Below are 21,490 nucleotides of genomic sequence, written 5' to 3'. Positions count from 1 at the left end.
GGCTCAGCACGGCAGGGACGGGGGCAGGGGCGGGGCGCGCCCGGAGCGGGGCGCGGAGCTGGAAATCCTCAAATGCACCGCTGCCGGGCGGCCCTGGAGTTCATTATTATTATTAATTATAAATAATAAACATTTTTGAATAGGGAAATGCGCTTTTTCTGTTTGTTTTCTTTATTTTTTTTTCTTATTTTACTTTGCGCACATCTAACTACAGGCACACCTGTGAAACGCAAGGGCCAACGAAAGGGTGTTGGGTCTCTGCACATTGCCGCCCCCAAAAGTGTCCCCCCCAGCACACAACAGGCACAGTATGTGTAGGCTGCCACAGCTGTCTTACAGGGAAATTTCTCCAAAAAGGGCAAAACTTTGCTTTATTTTCAACGGAGTAATATAACAGGGATCTAAGCGCCTCCCAAAGTACATCAAAGCTGAGAACAGCAGTGAGGCAGGAGAAGTGCTTAACCAAAAGACAATGCTGGCACAAGAACACATGGGTATAAAGTGACCACGAATAAATTCACTTAAGAATCAATAAGGAGGAAAGGGAGGTTTCTGTAGGAGTGGGTGCAAGGAATCAAACTGGTTTTAAGATGAAGCTTGATCAGATTATGAAAAGAGTTTCGCCATGGGCTTGCCTGCCGGCAGAATAGTTATTTATCACAAAGACTTTCAGACTGACAACCCACAGCCTCGTTTGGTCAGAGGCAGGCCAAGCAGCATGCTGCAGTGCTTTACTGACCTGCTGGCTGCTGCCTTGCAGTAGGGAGAAGCAGGGTGAAGATGCAGCAGCGATAACACTGCAGGCTCAGCTGTGCCTCACAGCTGAGGGAGGCTCGAGGTTCCCTCCCTTCTCTGTTTCCCATTCATTAAAAGTGATTACAAATGAAAGTGGTTGGGAAAGAGACAGGCATCTCATTAACAGCAGCAGCACCATAACTGCAATAATTTCAATCTGCTCTTCAAGCATAGATTTGCTGTGGAGAAAGAGTGCAGAAGAAAGGTTTAAATCTGAGTTTATCACAGCCAATGCAACACAATTCTTTACCATGATCCTGCCCAGCCTATCTGTCCTTGTTTAAGAAAAGGGTGGCACTGTTCCTCATCCTCCCAGTCTTAGTTTTGTGAGCTTTATTAAAGGGGTTTTAATGTTGTTCCAGGGAGCTGTGCACCTCCTCAGCTGTCCTGACTGAGCCAAGTGCCTGCCCCTCACACCACATCTCAACAAAAAAAGCATCCAAGACCCAGACTAATATACCAGAACAACTCTTCTGGAAATCTGTCCTCCTCACCTTGCTCTGCTCACATTAAAAATGTCTTTAATCAGGCAAAACTGAAAATCCCCATTACACACACACACAGACTCTCTCACATGACTTCAATTCACGGAGGTAAAAATTCCCCATCCCAGGGATTTTTCATTGTGTCACAAGGACCTTAGGTCACCCTCATGCTGTTTCATTTATTAGAGGAGAAAGAGCTCCAGGACCCTGCTCCCCAGTGTGACCCACGTGGTGCCTCCAAGGTCAGCATGTCCCTGTGCCAGCCGGCTGGGCAGCAAGCTGCTCACAGCTCACCGGAGCACATAGCCCAAAGTTTTGCACTTATCCTGGGCTATCAGCTAGCCACATCAACAAAAACTATCCTTTTCCACTTCATTTCTCCAAAAGCCTGTGGCTTATATTTGTAGATGAATCACTTGCCCGAGCTAGGTGGGGACAGGCCATCTCAGGACTAACTCAGCAGGACTGAAGAGGAACTCACAGGGAGGCTTTGGCTGGTGGGCATCCTTAGTGCCACCGTGCCCACCTTGTGTTGTGCCCACCATCGCATCCTGGCCAGCATTGCTCCCAGCTGATGGTCTTTGGGGCTATCACCACTTCTCCACAGCCTGATCCACTTGTGACAAATGAGCCTGTTTTCCCTCACAGCCTCCAGAGGCTGTTTGAGACCCCATCATTCTTGGTCTGCTTTCAAATGTTCTCCTCTTTGAGAAAGCTTTTCATTAGGGCTGAATGGTGAAAGGAGAGATAGCGAGTGGAGGACAAACCTCAACAGCAGCCAGAACCATGGCCTGCCTGTTCTTCCTACTGCCGCCGTGTTTCAGACAGAGCTTGCATTTTTTCCCCCCTGAATGAGGAAGGAAGAAGTCTGGAAATTAATTAAATGCAGTAGTCAGCTAGCCACGCAGATGCAGCCTATCTCAAAATTACTCAGGCACTTAAGTCTTGTTTAAATGCTAATGAAATGCCTTAGGTGCTGGGTAATGGGTACTGCAGAACCTGCTGGAGAACATCACCTGCGGTCCTGAAGTACACAAAGGAACTCATAAATGCAAAAAGAGACCATAAATTATGAACAGATTAACAATGCACTGTGAAATAATTCCCAATTAAACTGCAGTTAATCTAACACTTGCTTTCTGTGTGCTGAGACAGAGAACTGCAGGCTGTGCTCGTGCTGCACTACTACTTTCACTTTTGCTTTTCTTCCAGAGGTAACGTTATTGCAAGCTGTAGTCAGTGTGTGGCTGGATCCAGCGTGAAGTAACCCTCTCTTTAGGGTTAATTCACTCTAAATGTGAATTAAGAATGCGAATATCATCCCTGGCCTAAGAGCTTATTCCAAGATAACTCTCTGCCCAGCAATGAAATGCATTAGGCATGTTCTAAGTGTTTCTGAGAAGCTGAGGCTGCAGTCAGCTTTTTGACAGGGTGAGCTTTTATGCTACAGTCGTGGTGAATCCTAAACCGCCTCAAACTGGTGTCACAGAAACACTTTTACTTTTTTGTCTTATTTTTTTATTTTCTTTTTCCTGTCCCTGGTTTGCAGAGATACCCAGCACTGAATTACTCTCCCATGCATCCTGTCAATCACCCTAACTCCCTGAAGACTTGTTTCCTTGTGCAGGAGCAGACACTGAGCAGCTGAGCCCACACAATTCACTTTGTGTCAGCTTTGTTAGTCAAAAACAAAACAAAAACCAAACACAGTCAAGTTTACCTTATCTCTCCTCTCACTTCTCACCTTTTTTTTTTTTATTTGTTCCTTCCCTGTTTTTCCTCTGGGTGTGCCATCCACCCTGACTTGTCCTCAGCTCATTTTTCAACCAGCTGCATACTCTGACCTTACTGCTTCAATTTCTATAACAGTTTCACTCATAATGCTTCTGCTCAGTCCAATTTTAAGCCTGTGGCTTTCATTAGATTGAAATATTAACAACATTAGTCTTCCCACTTCAAACAGACAGCCATTCAAGCTCTTACTGCTATGAGCAGATTTATGGTCTTTTTCTTTTGCATCCTGATTTCTTCTTTATTTTAGTTTATCAATCCCTTTTGTTTGTTTTTAATAGCACTTCTCTTTTTAAAGAAAAAGTAATAGCTACTAATAAAATAGCCCTTATTCACTGCATCCCCCTGAAATGTGGTAAATCATACAAAGGAAATAAGTATGTCATTACCTGGCTCCTTTGCAGTGATTGAGCAGGCACATTCAAAGCTTGGACATTCACCCTGAAACTGGAAGCTACTCAAACCTATTTTATTTCTCCATCCCAGGGATAGGAAGGGCCACCTACATGCAGGCCACAGTCTGTGCTACAAGTTAAATATTTCTTCCCTGCTAGCCTGGATCAACGCAACCTCAACCCAATCTCTTTGTTTTGGGTAACACAAAGGATTTCCTCAAAGGGCCCAGGTTACACCCTTGTCATGTTAAACCTGGGCTGTTTTAGGGGCTAAAATCTGCTTCATCCTCAGCCCTGTGTGGTGGTTTTACTCAGGTGGGCAGCCAAGTTCCACCACAACCGCTCTCTCACTCCCCCTCCTCAAAGGAAAATTACAATGAAAGGAGAAAAATATGATGCAAAGGGCTCAAGGGTTGAGATAAGGACGGGAAGATCTCTCTATAATTATTGTGATGGGCAAAACAGACTCAGAGTAGGGAGACAGTAAGATTTATTGCCCCTTACTAACAAACTAGAGAAGTGAGAAACAAAGGAGAAAAACCAAAAACACCTTCCCCCCACCCACCCTCTTGCACCTCCTCCCCCCGAGTGGCCCAGGGGAACAGGGGCTGTGGTCAGTTCATGATGCTTTGTCTCCACTGCTCCTTCACACTCACTCTTTGCCTCCGCTGCACATGGGGTCCCTCCCACGGGATGCCATCCTTCCTGAACTGGTCCTGCATGGACTTTTCACAGGCAGCAGCTCTTCAAGAAATGCTCCAGACATGGGTCCGTACCATGGGGTCCATCCATCCATCCCCCAGGAGCAAACTGCTCCAGCACGGGTCCCCCACAGGCGGCAGCTCCCCCCAGACCCCCTGCTCCTGCGTGGGCTCCTCTCCACGGGCTGCAGCTCCGGCCCGGGGCCTGCTCCTGCGGGGGCTCTCCACGGGCCTCAGCCTCCATCAATGCAGGTCTACCTGCTCCACTGTGGTCTCCTCCATGGGCCACAGCATGGAGGTCTGATCTGCCATGGTACGTCATGGGCTGCAGGGGGACAACCTGCTTCACCATGGTCCTCATCACAAGCCACAGGGAACTTTTGCTCCAGTGCCTGCAGCACCTCTCCCCCTCCTTCACTGACTTTGGAGCCTGAAAGGCTGTTTCTCACTTCTCTCTCTCTCTCCCAGCTGCAGCCTTCCGCCGCCCCCCCCCCCCACCCCTTTCTTAAATCTTCTCTCACAGAGGTGCAAACATCATCACTTACTCGCTCGGCTCTGGTCAGCAGCAGGACCCTTATCTAACACAGGGCAGCTTCTAGATTCTTCTCACAGAAGCCACCCCTATGGCCCCCTGCTGCCAAAACCTTGCCACATAAACCCACTACATTCCATCCCTCGCCTCTGTGAAAAGCATATTTAAGAATAATCACAATATTCTCTTACTTTACAATCATCACACTCTTCACAAGCTTCTCTTACATCAAAAAGAAAAAGAATTCCCCACACCAAAATAAGCAAAACATCATCACAACACCAGTGAGGTGGACACACACAACCCCTGGGCCCTGTGAAGCTGTGAAGCACTTGCCACCAGGTACAGCTGGTGTCCATGGGCAGTAAACATTTATATGTGCAAGGAATCAACTCTCAGAGGAAGAAATGAAACCAGTTCTTCCAAATTCCTGTGCAGCTCTCGACTACCGGATTACCCTACCCCAGACTGTCATACCCCTTGCTGTTCCTTAAACCACACAAATGCATGGAAAAAACCCTCAGACTTCATTTTTCCCATTTTTGAGACAGCCTAGCACGATACAGGAGCAGCTACTTCAATCATCTACCCGCTTCACTCTTTAAAATTTCCTTTTCCTTAATGGCAGGGAAGGGTTTCTGCAGGAATCCGTGGCTTGGTGTGGTTTAATTGCAGTCCATCAGCTGCGCAGGAAGGGCTTGCTGAGTGATGTCTCAAAGCAAAGCTTGACATCCGCCACGATCACCAATTATGTAGGGCTGGGCAAGTAAACATCCAACCCTTCAGAGTGATCTGTGCAGTTATTTATATTAATTAATGCCATGGGAGAAGAGGTGCAGCTCAGCCTCTAATCTTTTATGTAAGGTATTGCAAGGGAGGGGATGGGTGCAAGCTGGAGCATGATGAGCACTTTGCCTGGCAGCTGGGGAGCAGCCTGGCACAGCTCAACCCTGACACCATTTCTCCTTTCTTCCCACCAGCACCACTAATTCAGTCAGCAACAGCCACAGGCAGCCTTTTCCCAAGATCCATTTGCAGTTTGGCCAGAGGTGGTCTGAAAATGCCCTTTGGGGCTGTCATTGTAAGTCAGTCAAAGCACTGCAGCTGATTCTATGTGGTCTTTTTCTGTTGTTTGTTTGTTTTTTATACTGTTACTAATATCAACATAGTCCAAACTGGTGAAATTAAAATGTATCAACAGGTCCAACAATGCATTTACAAAGGTACAGAAAATAGCTAAATAAATAAACAAACACAGCTTGCCTATTGCACTGACTGATCTAACCATTATAACCATTTAGGTAAACCCATTAAAAAAAAAAAAAAAAAAAAAAAAACAGCATTTAGAGAAGCCTCTCTAGGCCTTTGCTACCACCTCTAAACTTATATTTCTCTGTGGAAAAATAAATAAAGTAAAATAATCTATCCATGAGAGCAGTGAGACCTGAAAACATGTCAAGGAACTCTTATTTTAGCCACTGGCAACACGAAATATTAAAGCAAGTAATAGCTATTCCCACAGTAAATAAAAGACATCTAATCTTTACTGACAAAGGGAAACGGAGAGAAAAAGAAACAGAGACATTCATATTTATACATTTGAAGAATTTGTACCAAATTTACACTCACCAGCACCATATTTATGTGTGAATTATGTTAAAGTGATTTATATCCCTCTTGCTGCTTGTGAAAACTCCTGCTCCTTGTCAGTTTTGCAAGGTTAGCTGCCGCGTAGATCTGGGCGTCACAGGCAGAAGAATGAAGCCTGGACTGTGCCAATATTTTGGGCTGAAACGCTGGACATAAGTGAAGAATAACAGAAGGTACCAAAGGGACAACTGAAGGGACATCCTGCATCTCTAGCAACATTGAGACTGTCACCTCCCTACACATTCCTCGTGTAGATGCAGGAATCAGATGAACACAAAGCATCACTGAGCTCCTGCCTCTCCCTCCTAAGGTGCTATAGCATTTTCTTCACTACCAAAATTACATCTTTAAAGTGGTACTTTTTTTTTTTGTCCCAGCTGTTCCTATCGGAAGGCTGTCCTTGCCTCTGTTTTAATGATCAGGAAACTGCATCTGATTTCCAGCCTAAGTTTAGTCACAGACAAATTTAAATAGTTCTTCTCCCTCTCAATAGTTCCACTCCTGCGTATTTTTAGATGGAAATCGTATCCCCTGTCAACCTTAATTTTCCTAGGCTAAGCGAGTTGAGCTTGCCTTGCCTCTGTTTGTAAGGAAAGATCGTGGCTCTCCTGATGATCTCAGTAGCCTTTCTTTACACCTGTTCAGATTTGTATTTTCCCTGAATGTGAGACGTCAGAATCATATATAGCATCCTGGGAACACCTTCCCAATGTCGTCTTCTGTAACAGAATTAATATCGCCACTGGAAAAATTTCGTTCAACGTATTCCAGGATATTTCCTTGTCTGAAAAAAATTATAACAGTGCTTCAGAGGTACCATGAAGTTGCCTGTTTCATTTTATTTCCACTTCTATCTTCAGCTTCTACTTTTTCAGACTAACAGCAATTATTGATGGCAATTTCCATATGCATTCTTTAGCCATCTATGCTTCTGAAATTAATTTCATTTGGTTTAGTATGGTTTCCTTCCCATAACATTTTTCACATTTTCCATCCTCCTGATAGTGCCTCCCAACTTTTCACCATCCACAAGTTTCACCAGCAAACTTGTAGTCTTTATGCCTAGTTCACTAAGGAAAACATTAAGAATGATTTCCAGACCTTTCAATTTATCTATACATACATCTGTGTAAGTTCACATATATGAGTGCATATAAACTCCATCAACTGCTTTCTGCCTGCTCCTTTATTTTGCAGCATTGCCTGCTGTTGTCTTCCTGCATACCTTACGTAAAAATGATGGTCTTCAGCAGTGTCAGAATTGGGGGAAGACATCAGATGCCACACTAGAGCCGGGAGAGGACACGTTTCTTTTGTTTATGCCAGCAGTTGGCAAGAAAGCTATGAGGCTGATCTGATGAGAGCTGCCTTTGCCAAGCCCAATAAACTATGCTTCATAAATAAATAAATAAATAAATAAATAAAGCAGAGGTGTTGTGAGCATGGTCTGTAGTGAAGTTCAGAGCAGAGCCACCAGGAGTCAAAACCCATCCAGAGGTCTGCATGAAGAAGGAAACAGTGCTAGTACTAAAAAATGAAGATATTTCACAATGTCTTCCTGGATACCAAACGTGATGCTGTCAATGTTGGCAAAGCAGCGGAAGTAAAGAACAGCATCAACAGTGGCTTGTCATAAAACAGGATAGGAAACCAAAAAAAGATGGGGGAAAAAACAGTGTGGTAGACTTTTTTTTTTTTTTTTTAGTTTTGTTAGAAGAAGGCTTACATAGATTAATGAACGAGGAAAAGAAATAAAGCTGTTCAGAGGCAAATCTCTCTCTGTGCTTCCCATCAGTGAGGTGATGGCACAATTAAGGATAACTCCAAATTGTGGAGACCTAGGTGACTCTCAAAGAGCACATTTACAATGTTTTTCCCCAGCTATGGAAAAATGTTTTCTGTAGAGGAAGGGCAATTCAAACACCTGCAAGTGAAGCAGGACCTGCTGCAGCTGCCTTGTGCAGCCCACAGCATCTGTGCAGCTACAGGTGGGACTTGCAGCCTGCACCATCAATCCAGGGATAACCAGGAGCTGACAGCACTTTGGAGGAGCACGAGGTGTCTGCGGTGCATTAGCCAGGCACCGGCCTGTGCTTGCCTTCTCTTCCTATGAGAACAACTCTGAAGCACAGGGATACAACCCCTCACCCTCTAAGCTCGTGTTTTAGAGGAAACGTGACAGTGACAGAAGGGTGGCATCAATCATCTGTGGCACGGCGTACATGTCAAATGCGTGACCCCGCTTGCACGAGGGTAGCCACAGTGTCTCTGAGACGTGATATCAACATATATTAGGGACAAGATATCAACGTATATTAGGGACAAGATATCAACGTATATTAGGGACTAATTAAAGCAACAGAAAGGGGGAGGAAGGAAAAAATAAAGTGAAAGCGGGAAGGAGATAAGTGAAAGGTTTTAGCCACCACCCATTACCTCTAAGCTCTTACCATGCCTAAGAAGATGAAAGCAGGCAGGAAATTTTGATGCTGACAGTAAGGTTTCACCAAATCATGGCGTTGGGTGTAAATGCCAGCCTCCCAAGCACCAGAACTGGGACAACAGCCCTGTCCTCCCCCAGGTGCCCAGGGCCACCGTTGGTCAGTGACCCAGACCTTTCACCACCCAGTGGAAACCTTCCCCAGCTCCAGCGTTTAAAATTGGCACCAGGCTTTGTCTCGCATTTCGCATCTTCCCCAGCACTGTAGCTCGATACCCCTTGTTAGCCCGCCTGGGATGGTTGCTCTGCATCGCTCTGGAGAACATTTGTCAGCCGGGACTGCTCAAGCACCAGCTTATTTTGTGAAGGAGGAATGTTGGCAGCGCGTTTCTCTTTGCTCGACCTCTGGAAGTAGGTGGCCAATTCAAGGACGATGGCCACGGCCTCCTTACCTGTTTCCAGCATGAAATCAGTCAGCAGAGAGCGGGAGTGAAGTCAGTCTTTCTGTTTTGATAAGAGGGTGGCCAAAGATCTCTGGAATGAGAGGCACTCCAGCAGCCACCCAGGCGGCTATTTATATACCCGGGGGCAGGGCTGGGGAACAAAGTGGTTCTTCTGCTCCACTCCGATTTACATGCTTGAAACTGGAAGGGACAGGGACAGCTTTTATCATTCAGAGGCATTCATGGGTGAAAGTTTTTTTCCTTTTCCTTTTTAGCCAGTATATTTATGTTTCTTATATAAAAGTATTATGATAAATTTATGTATGTAATATATATGTATATTGTGCATTTCATATATCTGATGTTATATACATTTCATATATAAATATATCATATATATGTTCAAATGTTTTGTCTTTCAGAAACCAGAATCAGCTGGACAACTCTTCTTTTTTTTCTTCCCCCAAATGCAAAATGAGTTCCATTTGTAACGGTGTTGTACCTACCAAAACCGGTCTATGCCCTGCACAGCCAGCTGAACAGCAGGCTGCTTCAGTCAGGAGTCAGTTGGCTGAACGACACAGAGTAGACGTGGCTAGCAAAGCAGGACAGTGGAGAGACATCCACTGGTTCTGATTTTACACAGTAAAATTCAAATTAACAGTGTTTTGTAGAGTTTAATTCACATGCAGGACTACGTTTGAAGCTGGATTGTGCACATATTTAACCGGCCCTCATTGGAAACAGATCCCAATCAGCCCAAAGCTGCTGATTTGTCAGACTGACCCAACACATAACCTCTGCTCAGCCGTCTCAGTCTTCTCTGCCCCTGAGGAAGGGAGCGGTAGCACTTAACTTCATTCTGAAGTGACCTCTTCCTGTTGATAGAGATAAGCCCTAAGAGTCCCATCCCATTCTCCTGTGCTAAACACGACATAAAAGGGACTTTGGGAGAAGAAGAAGGGCACAAAACCATAGGGAACACTAAATAAAAGCTTATTTTAGCCATTCTGCATCCTTGAAATAGTCTGTAAAGGCTGTTCCAGTTTCTGAGAAGTCAGAAGTCTTGGTAATAAAGACCCTTGGGAAACTGATCCATCAGTTTTACAAGTTTACAGAGCTGCTGGAAAAGGGCCAAGGAGCTGGTCGGTGGAAATGAATGGAATATTTCTGTATTACCTCATGTAGCTTGCAACACCGCAGTAGCCGAGGAGCTCCCAAACATGACCGCATTCATTGTTGCAGTATCTGAAAAATCCAAGGAAGCACAAGCGTAAGAGGCTATAAAAAAAGTTTTGCTTCTCTTTTGTGGGCAGCGTTTCCACCTCTCCTAGCAGAGCAGGGAAAAACCTTCTTGGAAAGCTTCCCCTTGTGAGGCACAACACAGACCCCAAAGTGGAGCCTGGCCTTCTCCAAGGCAGGCTGCTCCCCTGGTCCTCCCACCCACAGCCCAGCTCTGGCAGGGCACCAGTGATACCCTCACCTCAGTTCCTGGTTTTCATTAGGCTGACAGGTGAATTAATAGTGGTTTGCTGGGGAAACAGAGGCACAGGCAAGAATCAGCAGGTTGGCCTCTATGGGCTGGTTTCCCTCATCCCACAGGCTGTGGGCACAGGACCAAACATGCTGCAAAGGATGCTCTAGGAGTTTCTCATCATTCCAAAATTTCATATTTTCATCATGACTTATAATGCAGGCTCTCTCATAGATTATTAACATGATGTTATATTCAACATTAGCAGTCGCTGGGTATGTATCTACATTTTCAAACAAAAGCATGGCTTCAGCCCAGAGACCTTTTGCAAAACAATTTGCTGCTCCTTCCCCCTCCACCTCTCCTCTCTTCCTTCCCTCTCCACCCATGAAATTTAAATTGAGATTCAGTTCTCTCTGTTTAGCTGACAGGAAGGGCAGAGAAAGAAAACTGATGATAGATTTAAGAAAATAGTATATTGTGCATACAGTACATTACATACCATGAAGTACTTTAAAATGTCATAAGCAAAGTATGCACTAGGAGAAGTATAAGCAAATTTATTTCAAGATAGCTTATTCTAGGGGAAAATATATATGTATATTAAAAAAAAAAAAAAAAAAACAACAAAAAAACAGAATCTGATTGCAAGGAGTGAAAACAGAGCACATCTTCCACACCTCACCAAAACTTTTGCAAAATGCCTCTAAGCAGCTCTATTTCTAAGAGGGCAGCCAGCATGAGGAATGACTTTTTCCTTCTCGCACAAATCAGGACCTGACGGCAGAGAACAATGCGCCCTGTCCTGCAGCCCTAACCAACCCTGCTGCCTCAGGATCTGGACTTGAAAGGGCTCGCAAAGCAAACAAACCGATCTCCAGCCAGCCACGTCCTTATCTGTTTAGTAAGAGAGGAAGAGGTAAAGGATGAGCGATGGCAGGAAATTCGCGTTTCATTCCAGTGACGAGTTCAGACTGCCCTCTCATTCCTGTCATGGCAGATGCAAGCACCCAGAAGGACCACAAAGACCAGGGAGAGCTCGCAGCTCCTTGTATGGAGGAGAGACGCTCTTTTTTGGCAAATAAAGATGTTTCCACCACTGTTCAGTCATCAGGATCACCAGACAGAGGGTGTGGGGCTTTGTTTTTTGCGTCTGTCTGGCCAGGCTTTTGCATAACTTCCCCCACCCTGCCTCGTTGATCTCCTCCTGACTGTGTGGATAAAGCATCTGCATGACTTGCATGTTCTAGCTAATGTGATGAGTTATTTTCATGGAAAAAGGCTCTTTCAGGCATGTTTCAGCCTTGTGTAGGTTCACTGTGGATCCAGGGGCTGAGGCATGTCCTTAGTCCACCAGGGACATCTCTTGTCACTGGAGCTACTTTCTGGGGCTGAAGCAGCCTTGGGCAAGGTGGGCATGCCAAACGGTGGCTACAAGAATTGTGGGCACCTCTAGTAATCTAGGGATTCAAGTTAGTCGTTGGAGATGATGTTGATAAGGGCTGATTGATAAAAGAGCAAATGCAAGTGTGGAAAAAAATAGGGCTTTAAAGCCAAACATATCGTTATTGAGAGCCCAGATATAGAGAGGACTGTAAAGAAGCTTTTGATACAAAGGAGGTAGATACAGATGTGAATGAAGGAGAGAACAAAATGGAGCATATTTTCTACAAACAGGTGCTGTAGGACTCAGTCCATAGCCCTTCTAGGTAGGAGAGTATATTTGCTGGACTACAGAAATTATGCAGATTTTATCTTCCTGCACTTCAGGAAAGTATCAGATTCACCACTGCTTGGGAAGCTATTAAACAAACTGCAGGAAATGAGGATGGCTACAAAAAAGCTAGATTAGAAAGCATGTTGGTAAGAAACTCCCAAATGGTAAATTTCAAAGAAACACACGAGTCTGTAATGGCACTGAGAAGAGAGGTATGGGGCTGCAGAAAGTCTTGGTACGGCATTCCTTGGGGGAAGTTGTGAAACTGAAAGCATTACACGTTCCATTGGCTGTGTTAACACAGAAAATCTGTTTTCTTCTTTTTGATGAAAAATAGCTAAGGGGGGATAGTCTCAGCCAGCAGAGAGAGTGGAATAAATTAAGGCTAGGCTTTGGAAGCATTGCAGGGATCAGAGGACTGAAATCCTGGAGCAGACCTCAGAGCAGCTGGGAAAGGGGAACCTCACTGAGTTTTTTGGATGGTATTTGATCTGTTTATTAAAGATACATGGTATGTGCAGAATAGTAAAGTGGTGAATGAGACTTTGTTATGCCTCTTAGCTTACTGGAGGAAAAATCAGTGTTTTTTTTTTTTTAAGCTCTCTACCTGCTTATCATTAAATCCTCCTCCCACCCCAGACAAATGTTTCTACTTAAGCATGAATTCTGAAACAACTTGAGTTTTCTCCAAATAAAAGGAACATGGCCAATCAAACTTACTAATATCTCTCTATTCTCAATCTGAGAAAACTTGAACCTGGAAAAAAGTTTGTGCTGTCTGTTTCAGCCCACACCCTTGGTGATCACTAGCCAGACTCTGCATAGATGGATGTGGCTTGAGAACCATAGCATAGTCCTTTTAGCTTTAGGGAGAGTTTTTCCTCTTATAAACATCTTCATTTTTGTCCATCTCATCTCAACACAAAAAGCTGGTGTGTACTGCCAGCTGTGATGCTGATTTGCTCTTTGTGAGCAGAACCAGGACTGCCTCTTTTCACATCACCTTGCAGCTCCCCAGTGGAAAACTGCAATTAGTCCTCAGTGAGGAGGGATTACAAAGCCCAAGACAGAGTCTGACAAATACATCGTAAGGTGCTTTGATATCTTTCAAACTTCAGGCATCAGTAGAACTACAATCTATTTTATCCATTATCAGGAACACACACTTTATAAGCATTAATCAGTTTTGGAGAACAGCTGTTTCCAGACGGCAATGGCTTGGAATAATTTTACATTTCCATTCTGTCTTAAAATTGTCACATTGAACATAGACTTATCTCTGAAACATTTTAAATATCAGCAATAAATTGTTAGCTTATGGCTTTTCTGTCTTCCCCATATCTTTGTGAAGTATTGATTTCTCCAGCTAGGGAGCAGACAGGCAGTGTAACATTCCAGTAGTGATATTTCTTCACATTAAGCTTTATTCCAACAGCTAGAAACCTAGTTTGACCCTAGCTAAATTAGACGAAGGGACTAAAACAAGGAGGAGTTTTAATAAAGAAACATTGCATCAGGTGCATAAACTTTCTGGAAGAGCTAAAGTTTGCAAACAGAGTCATGGATTTTGGCAAAGAGCTGGCATGCTTTGATGGGGTCACCAAAGGTGTAAAGTGACCACAAGACATTGTATTTGATTATCTCTTAGATTTACGGTGGATTTGCTCGCTTGGAAAAAATTTTTAGAATGATTGGCATACACAATTTGTGTAAGCTAACGGTGTTGGGATTTTACATACAGTTCTATTTATATACAGACCAAGAGGAGTTTGCTTCTGGATCTAAGCTCCTGCGTAGGCAGGGGGTGTGAGTCTCCATTTGCTGCTTGCACGTTCATTTGGACACATCCACACAGCAAATGCAAACTGATCCCACAGCAGAAGGGCAGCATTTTACTCCCGCTTTAGACTGCCAGAGACGCAGTCAACAGCCACGTTTCAAAAATGAAATCGCTCTATGGAGAAATGGAACAGAATATGATTTATTAGCAGCCTGTCTGTAATGGACACAAGACTGAGTACCTTTATTCTAATAATAGCCTATCCAAGTGACAAAAAGGCTATAGTGGAAAGTTAGCTGAAGGCCCTTGGCGCTTCAAGCAAAACGTCCTATGGCCTGAGTATTTGCTCTTCATTGCTTTGCTTACCCTCATCTTTCAGTTCTGCTATGTCATGTTTAGGCCACATGTGTATGCCCATAAATTCCCTGAGGCTTGCAGCAAAAGCAAGGAGAAAAAAGAAAAGTATACACGTAAAGGTTTGGAAGGGACCAGCCCCAGGGTCTCCTGGGATATATAAAGTGAAAAAAGGATTGAACTAAAGCTGCACCTAAAGGAGCAGACAGAGCATAACTCAGCAGAAACTGAGGAACAATGACAAATGGCTGAACAAGAACACCTCCTGCTTTAAAGGTAGGGGTTACTTAATAAAAAAGAGCAGGAAAAGAGGAGGACCTTGCTTCATTATTTTTTTTTTTGTTTGTTCATTTTTAAAATTAGTTATTTTTTAATGTTAAAGGAAGTGATCTAACAAGGATGGAAAAAAACGTAGGAGGGAAAAGGAAGACAGGCTGATAATGCGGAAGCAGAAGAGAATCAAAAAACAAAGCCTCTTGCCAGCATACTGGGCATGGTGTTGGAGGGAAAGACATCATGGGATTTGTAGGCAAATTTGTTGGTTTCCCTTCACTGCCTGTTGCTCTCCAGCTGGGGCACCTAGGTGCTGGGTAACTGTCATCCCTGTAGATAGAGAGCTACATACGTTTAAAAATATATGTATAAAAATTAAATATATTCCAGCTAAATTTGAAGGAGGTTAAGAAAAGGCATAGCTAGCATGTACCATAGGTTCAAAATATTCTGGGGGCATCTTTTGCTTTAAGAGTGGTTTGCAAGGCGTGTTTTTAGTTAATGACTATCTCAAGAGCTGAAACAGAGATAGAAACATGGGAAAAGAAGTGAAAAAACAGCCAGCTCTACAACAAAGAACAAGATAGAAACTCCTAAAAATGACTGTTTCCAATGCCTCCTTCTCCAGACGTGTTGTCCTTCTCCCAAAATTAACCCAGTGATTTGTTGCAGTCATCTTGCGAACAACATCGCCCACCTTTCCTTTTGATTTTTGGTGGTCCTTTTCCTTATGAGGTCAACCCAAAACTGCTTCTCCACTTAACCGTGATAGAAACCTATCCTAGAAAGCTATTTTATTATTTCCAACTCTCTAAGCTTTATTTTGACAATTTCTATTTGTGGCATTTCAGCGCTCTCTCCCACGGATGCTGCCATCCCCTCTATTTACAGCTAATTCCTTATGTAGTGCAATTTCCTGAATGACTTCTTGCTTTTTCCTGGTTTAAGCATATTCTTACTGTCTAATCCAGGATTTGTGCCACTCAGCTAAAAGGAACTGGACTGGGCTGCACATTTACTTTTCAGACACAGAACTAAAGTTTGCTTTAGTTTTATAAACGCTACCACTTAAGCCCCACTGCTTATGTAGATACGGTCTGAGATGTTGCCGAAACCAGTAGTGGAGGCAAAAGGGTTTTCTTCTAGCCCACAGTGCACACTTTCTGGAGCAATGCAATGTTATAAAGGCTTTTGAACCTAAGCTATGGCTAGACTGTGTGGGTGCCAAGATTAGGAAGTCTCCAGTACCACTACAGCTGACACCTGCAAGAACTTAATGAAGGATTAGGGGCATCTGTGGTGAGTTTAATTCCTAAACACAAACAGATCAAACTCCCTCATCCATAGCAGCTCAGACTCAAAGTGTGGCTTCCCAAAAAGCAGACAAAAGAATCAGAACTACCTAGAGTGTACTGAAAATTACTATCAGTAACACAAAAATGAAAGGAATATACATACATGTTTTGGAAAAGAAGTGGAAAACAGGTAACATGACTTTTTTTCCCCCCTGAATTTCTCTCTGGCTGCCACCTCCATCCTTATAATCTTAGCAGAAAAAATGACCAGAGGGGAGAGAAAAATAGAAATGATCATTATCCAGAATGAAAAACAAACAAACAAACAACAACAAAAAAAACAACCTCCTCCTGTCTGGTCAAAAACAGACCTTTTTCTTCTCAGGGATTTGGAGGACTCAGCAGGAGAGTGCACTGGCAAAAGGAGATTTTTTCCTGACCGAGGAGTTTTAACCTCTTTGAAATTTATTGGTGCAGTTTCAAATCCTTGCATTTGTCTCTCTTTTAATTATTATTATTTTTTAAGTGACTTCTCTGCCCCCTTTTGGGGGGGGAATCCTTTTTTGGGTTCCTCTGGGACCAGGAGGCTGAACTGCACAGGGTCATCACTGTTCACATCTCAGTGACAGAAAATAATGTTTCTGAACAACAAGATAATTCCCATTTTCTTCTAGGGACACAGTACTGCGAGAGAGAGATTCCTGCAGAGATGAGAGAGATCAGGGAGGAAAGAAGAAACAAATCCCCAACAAGATCTGACTGATAACTAAAAACCAAATAAAGGAAAAATTGTTTTTCACTTGGTATTTTAATAATGTTTTCATTCTTGATAAAAATAGTTTTTTTTAAAAAAATACCCTTATATGCACTTAAAAGACAGACTTAATCCTGACATGGTTTTTACTGGACAACCTCAATTCTTGGCTAGACTTGTCTGGGATGGGGATTTCAGAAACTCTTGGCTTTGCTATAAAAACGCACCAAGACCTCGGTCAACGTTTCTATCAGCAGCATTGCTGTGGGTTCTCACACACAGATGTTACTGCTGGAAGAATCAAAACCTCACTGATGACACCTAGTGTTTTTCCAAATCACAGCGAAGATGTCTCAATAACGTGTTACTTAGCTGCCTGCATCAGGATCAACGCAGTGCTGGGAAATCAAAGGGAGAGGAGACTGAAATACTGAAATTTGTTTGCTGACCAAGTACAGGACCCACCAGTTATAGGCTTTGCTGACTGCCCAGCAAACACAAGCTTGTAAAAACATCAAGCCCCAAGGAGAACGGCTGGCACAGCATTACCACCTACACAGAAATGCTCATGGGAATCACAGGTGACACAAACTGTGCTAATGGAAACTGCATGCTGTAGGGTGACCTGTGAAGTGAGAGACCTGGTTTTGCACGTTTATTTTGCACACAGTGAAGGCAATGCTGTCCCAATACCCAGAGAGGCAAGAAAGTCAGTCCTGGCCCATGAATTACACTTCATCATGGAGGTCAAAAAAGCCTTTTCTAGCATAGCTGGTGAGTGCTAATAACCACTCAATAACCAATTCTTCTAGAGGATGTTTGTGTGAGAAGGTTTGCTTGCATAAAGAGCAAGTCACAGCCTTAGATACAGTATTTCATGCAACTTTCAAGTTGGCTACTTTTGCTAAAACCCAAACAACATTTGACAGTGATAATCACCAGAGGAGAAAAATGGGTTGTACTAAAGATCACTAGAAGAAATGGATTTCTGACTGTGGATATATAATGAGCAAGAAAAAAGGCAGACCAGATGCAAGCCCGCTGTACAGGAGTCCCACTGGTTCCTGTCAAGGGACCAGCAGAAGGTTTTGCAATTTGTGAGGAGTGTGGTCTAAGAGTCATGAGTTTGTGTCCATCTCCCCACTTCAGGCAGGTGAAAATCCAGCCAAAGCAACTAAGAAGAGCAAGAAAGAATGACAGAGTGAATGAGTTTTCCCAAATCTCTTAATCCTCAAACATCAGCCCAAACAGGACCAGCCACATGCATCACAGAAGGCCGGTCAGTGCAGACATATCCATAGAGGTACAAGTCTGGCAGAGCACCACATTGGCACAGCCTCTGCTTAACAAATGGATCTTCAGGGCAGCGTATTTCTGGGAAAGCTTTTGGTCATTTCTCAGCACTCCTCTGTACCCTGAGCAAAGCGATGACTGAGTGCTTGCAGCCTGGCCGTGTCATGGGCTTGACAGTCCTGCTGATTTCAAGCAGAGCTCCACCAACCGTGATGCTGTGAATAATAACCTCATGGATTTCTATTTATTGTGTCTCACTGATTTCCAAATCAAGTGAACTGAAAAAATAAATAAATTAGTACGAATACAGCTGCCCCCAATGACCTAGCCAGGCTGAGTTCTTTCTTGTTTACCCATCAGTGCCAATTAACAGCTGATGAGTGAAGCTCTGTCTTTATTTGCACACATGAAAATGAAAAGAACTCCTGTGTAGCTGTTGTACTTTAGACGTTTAAATGAAATAAATCTCTCTTCAGAGCTACCTTACCTACAGCCAGGTGTCCTGGAGCCCTTATAAGAGGAGCAGCTCTGGGATATCCCTCTCAGATTGCAGAGGAGGGAAAAAGGGATACTGTGTCCCCTCATTTCTTCCTTACAGTGAGGGGGGAAGAACTTTTAGTTCAGTTTTAGCTCTCTTTTTCCCCACAAACAGTCCTGTGGGCTTGAAATGCCCACTGTTCCTTTACCTTAGCCCTATGCTACTAGCTCTATACATCGCATGGCAACATAATTCATGAACAACTCCATCAAAGTACGTGGAAGCAAGCCAGTAGAAGAAAGAGGAAAGAAGCAGCCTAATTTTTTCCCTCTTAATTTGGTCCATGTGTTCTCCATTTTCTTTTCCATTAGGCAAATAGCCATTTTGCAGCTATTTTTTTCACTCAATTTTGCAGTATTGAGTGCTCAATGCTGTATATAATATAACTCAAAAAGGTTACCAGGCAACATAGTTCAGCTGTTCGAATCACACAACGCCATCACTAATTTAAATCTGCCTTTCCATTTGCTCTTGGACAAACATGAGGACCGAGATTTCATGGACTAGGACTAAATCTGGCCAGAGATGTTTTTTTCTGCTTTTACTTTTATTCCATTTTTGCACAAAAATATAATACAGAAAACTATTCTGAGAAGATTTTCCAGCTTTATTTTCCATCAAAGCAGAAAAGTCTGGATTTTCTGTTGCATCCTTTCCCCCTTTTCATCCCCTTCACTCTGCTACATGGCCCAAGGATTCTCTTCCATCAATTTGCTTTGTTATACTGCAGCTTTTCAAAATTTGGCTATGCTTTTGAAAGTGTTGGAAAACAGCAAGAGGAAAAATGAAAAAAGGAGAAGTGCCAAGTTATAGATTTAATTTACTCTGATACCTTCAGTGAGGAAGCATGGAAACCAAGGAAGAATGCTTTTAAGTTGTAAATACTTCTGAAAGAAGTATTTCATGAGAGCTGGGAGACAAACAATCTATACAAAGCATAGCTTTAACATGTTTAAGGAAACTCTGCTTTATTTTCTCACAGAAAGCTGAACTCAAACTTTGACCTCCAGTTCCTCCATCTCTCAGCTTTGGGTAACAGATGGGATCCTGAGACCCTCTTGGAGCAATGTTTCCATTTTTACCAGTTAAATATGGAAAAGAAGGGGGCTCTGCTAATTCCCCAAGGCAACATCACTTCTCTTTGGGCAATGCACTTCAGTAATAGCTTACGTTAAAAAAAAAAAAAAAAAAAGATCCTGAAGGAGCACAGTACAAAACCATCAACGAGCAATATAGTTTCAACTTTTGCTTACTTTACATTTAGTGTACACACCCACTGTTGGCCCTCCTGCAGGTCAGAGCACATGTAACTATGAACATAGTGACAAGCACCACTCTAAAAACATCTATTTTTAAAGACTGACTGCTCTTCACCTAGCATATGGCTCTTCTCTTAAGGAACTCCCTTGTATCACTAAACAAAACTCATGACAAGCTGAAGTTGCTCTCAGAAAAGACCCCAAAAGTGATTTATAGAAAAAGGAGCAACTATTACTAACAGTAACATTTTCTGCACCCATGGCTTCAATGGCAACTTCTGCTGCTATCTCATTCATTAGCATCTAGCAGCATAACGGGTGACCACAAATCCTGGTTGAACTGGGATTTTGTTACTGCACTGTAGAATGAGCTCTGGATAGAAGACAGACAAAATTCATAAAGAGACAGAAAGGACACTCTCCCATCTGCTCTCTGTCTCTTCCTCATTACTGCCAGTATGCTTCTCATTGGCAAGGTTGCAGCCACATGTTAACAGCAGCAGTAATATGGTAACAGCACTGGAAGTGGCAAAGCAGCATTAGCGAAGCACGTTAATTACTTTAACATGACAACCAAGGAGTGTGTTAATTAACAGCTTAACCTGCTTGTACAGCTCACAGATACTGACTTTATTTGGCTTCCCAGATTTTTTTTATGCAGTCTACAAGGAAGCTTTCAAAGCCAGAGCAGTAAAAATTAAAACACGTTTTCCCTTTATTTGTGGGATTTAGTCAATTTCACAATAATTTTCTCCCAAGCTGCATCATAGCAACAAGGCTGGTAGAAGCCAGTTCTATCTTTTCTACTGCTTTCAGCAAAAGTTATCACCATAAGGGAGGTTTCAAAAGAATTCTATGCAAACACCAAACATTTTTGGTATTTGGATGTAGACAGAAGTTCCCAGTGCAATGAAGAACCAAGAGTTGTAGAAAGGACTAGAAAGCAGTGCTAAAGTTTTGTCCAGACCAAGCAGCTGTGACTTGCGAGCATCTGTGATGGAAAAGCACTACATCTCTTCAGTATGTTCAGTACTAATAAAAGCAGCTGAAATGCTTCTTGGATATGCTAGGCCTCAGGGAGACAAAATTATGCTCAGAGAAGAAAAGCAGAAAGCACAGCACAAAGCAGCGTCTGCATAAGCAAGGGAATGGCAAAGGATCCTGTAACCCTAATATTCCCTTACTACCAGCCCCAGGCTGCTGAGGGATATGACAACCACCAGCCCATTCCTCTAATTTACTCCTTGCTAGGTTATTTCTTAAAAGAAATAAAATAAAATGATACCTTATCAAAAGCTGTGTCTTTTAACCACTCCTTCACAGAAACACCGGTTGTAGTTTGTAAGGGGGAATGAAATCACTCTTTTATTGCTTGCCTGATGCTAACTGGGGACACCTGCCATAGTGCTGGGGTGGTAGAAGGCAGAAGTGTTCTCAAGAGCTGAAAACAGCTGTGAGAAATTTCACCTGTTGTACCAATTTTAGGCAAGCAACTTTCTGTCCTTTATGGTGGTATTTTCA

At 43.2% G+C, this 21,490-nt stretch overlaps 1 long non-coding RNA gene across 2 annotated transcripts; it reads right to left on the bottom strand.

Moving 5' to 3' along the window:
- Positions 1 to 4,671: 4,671 nt before the first annotated feature.
- LOC137856398 (uncharacterized) lies at positions 4,672 to 21,490 on the bottom strand. Of its 2 annotated transcripts, XR_011096425.1 has the most exons (4): positions 21,255 to 21,490; positions 10,412 to 10,480; positions 9,739 to 10,110; positions 4,672 to 9,433 (listed from the first exon to the last, which is right to left on the bottom strand). It is a non-coding gene; the product is annotated as an uncharacterized lncRNA (long non-coding RNA). The 2 variants fall into 2 exon arrangements; XR_011096424.1 differs by lacking the exon at positions 4,672 to 9,433 and having other exon boundaries at positions 9,676 to 10,110; positions 21,255 to 21,480.

This window comes from Anas acuta, chromosome 4, assembly GCF_963932015.1.
Source record: "Anas acuta chromosome 4, bAnaAcu1.1, whole genome shotgun sequence".
Lineage (NCBI taxonomy): Eukaryota > Metazoa > Chordata > Aves > Anseriformes > Anatidae > Anas > Anas acuta.
Note: the sequence above shows the minus strand (reverse complement) of the source record. Positions and strands in the feature narration are given on the sequence as shown.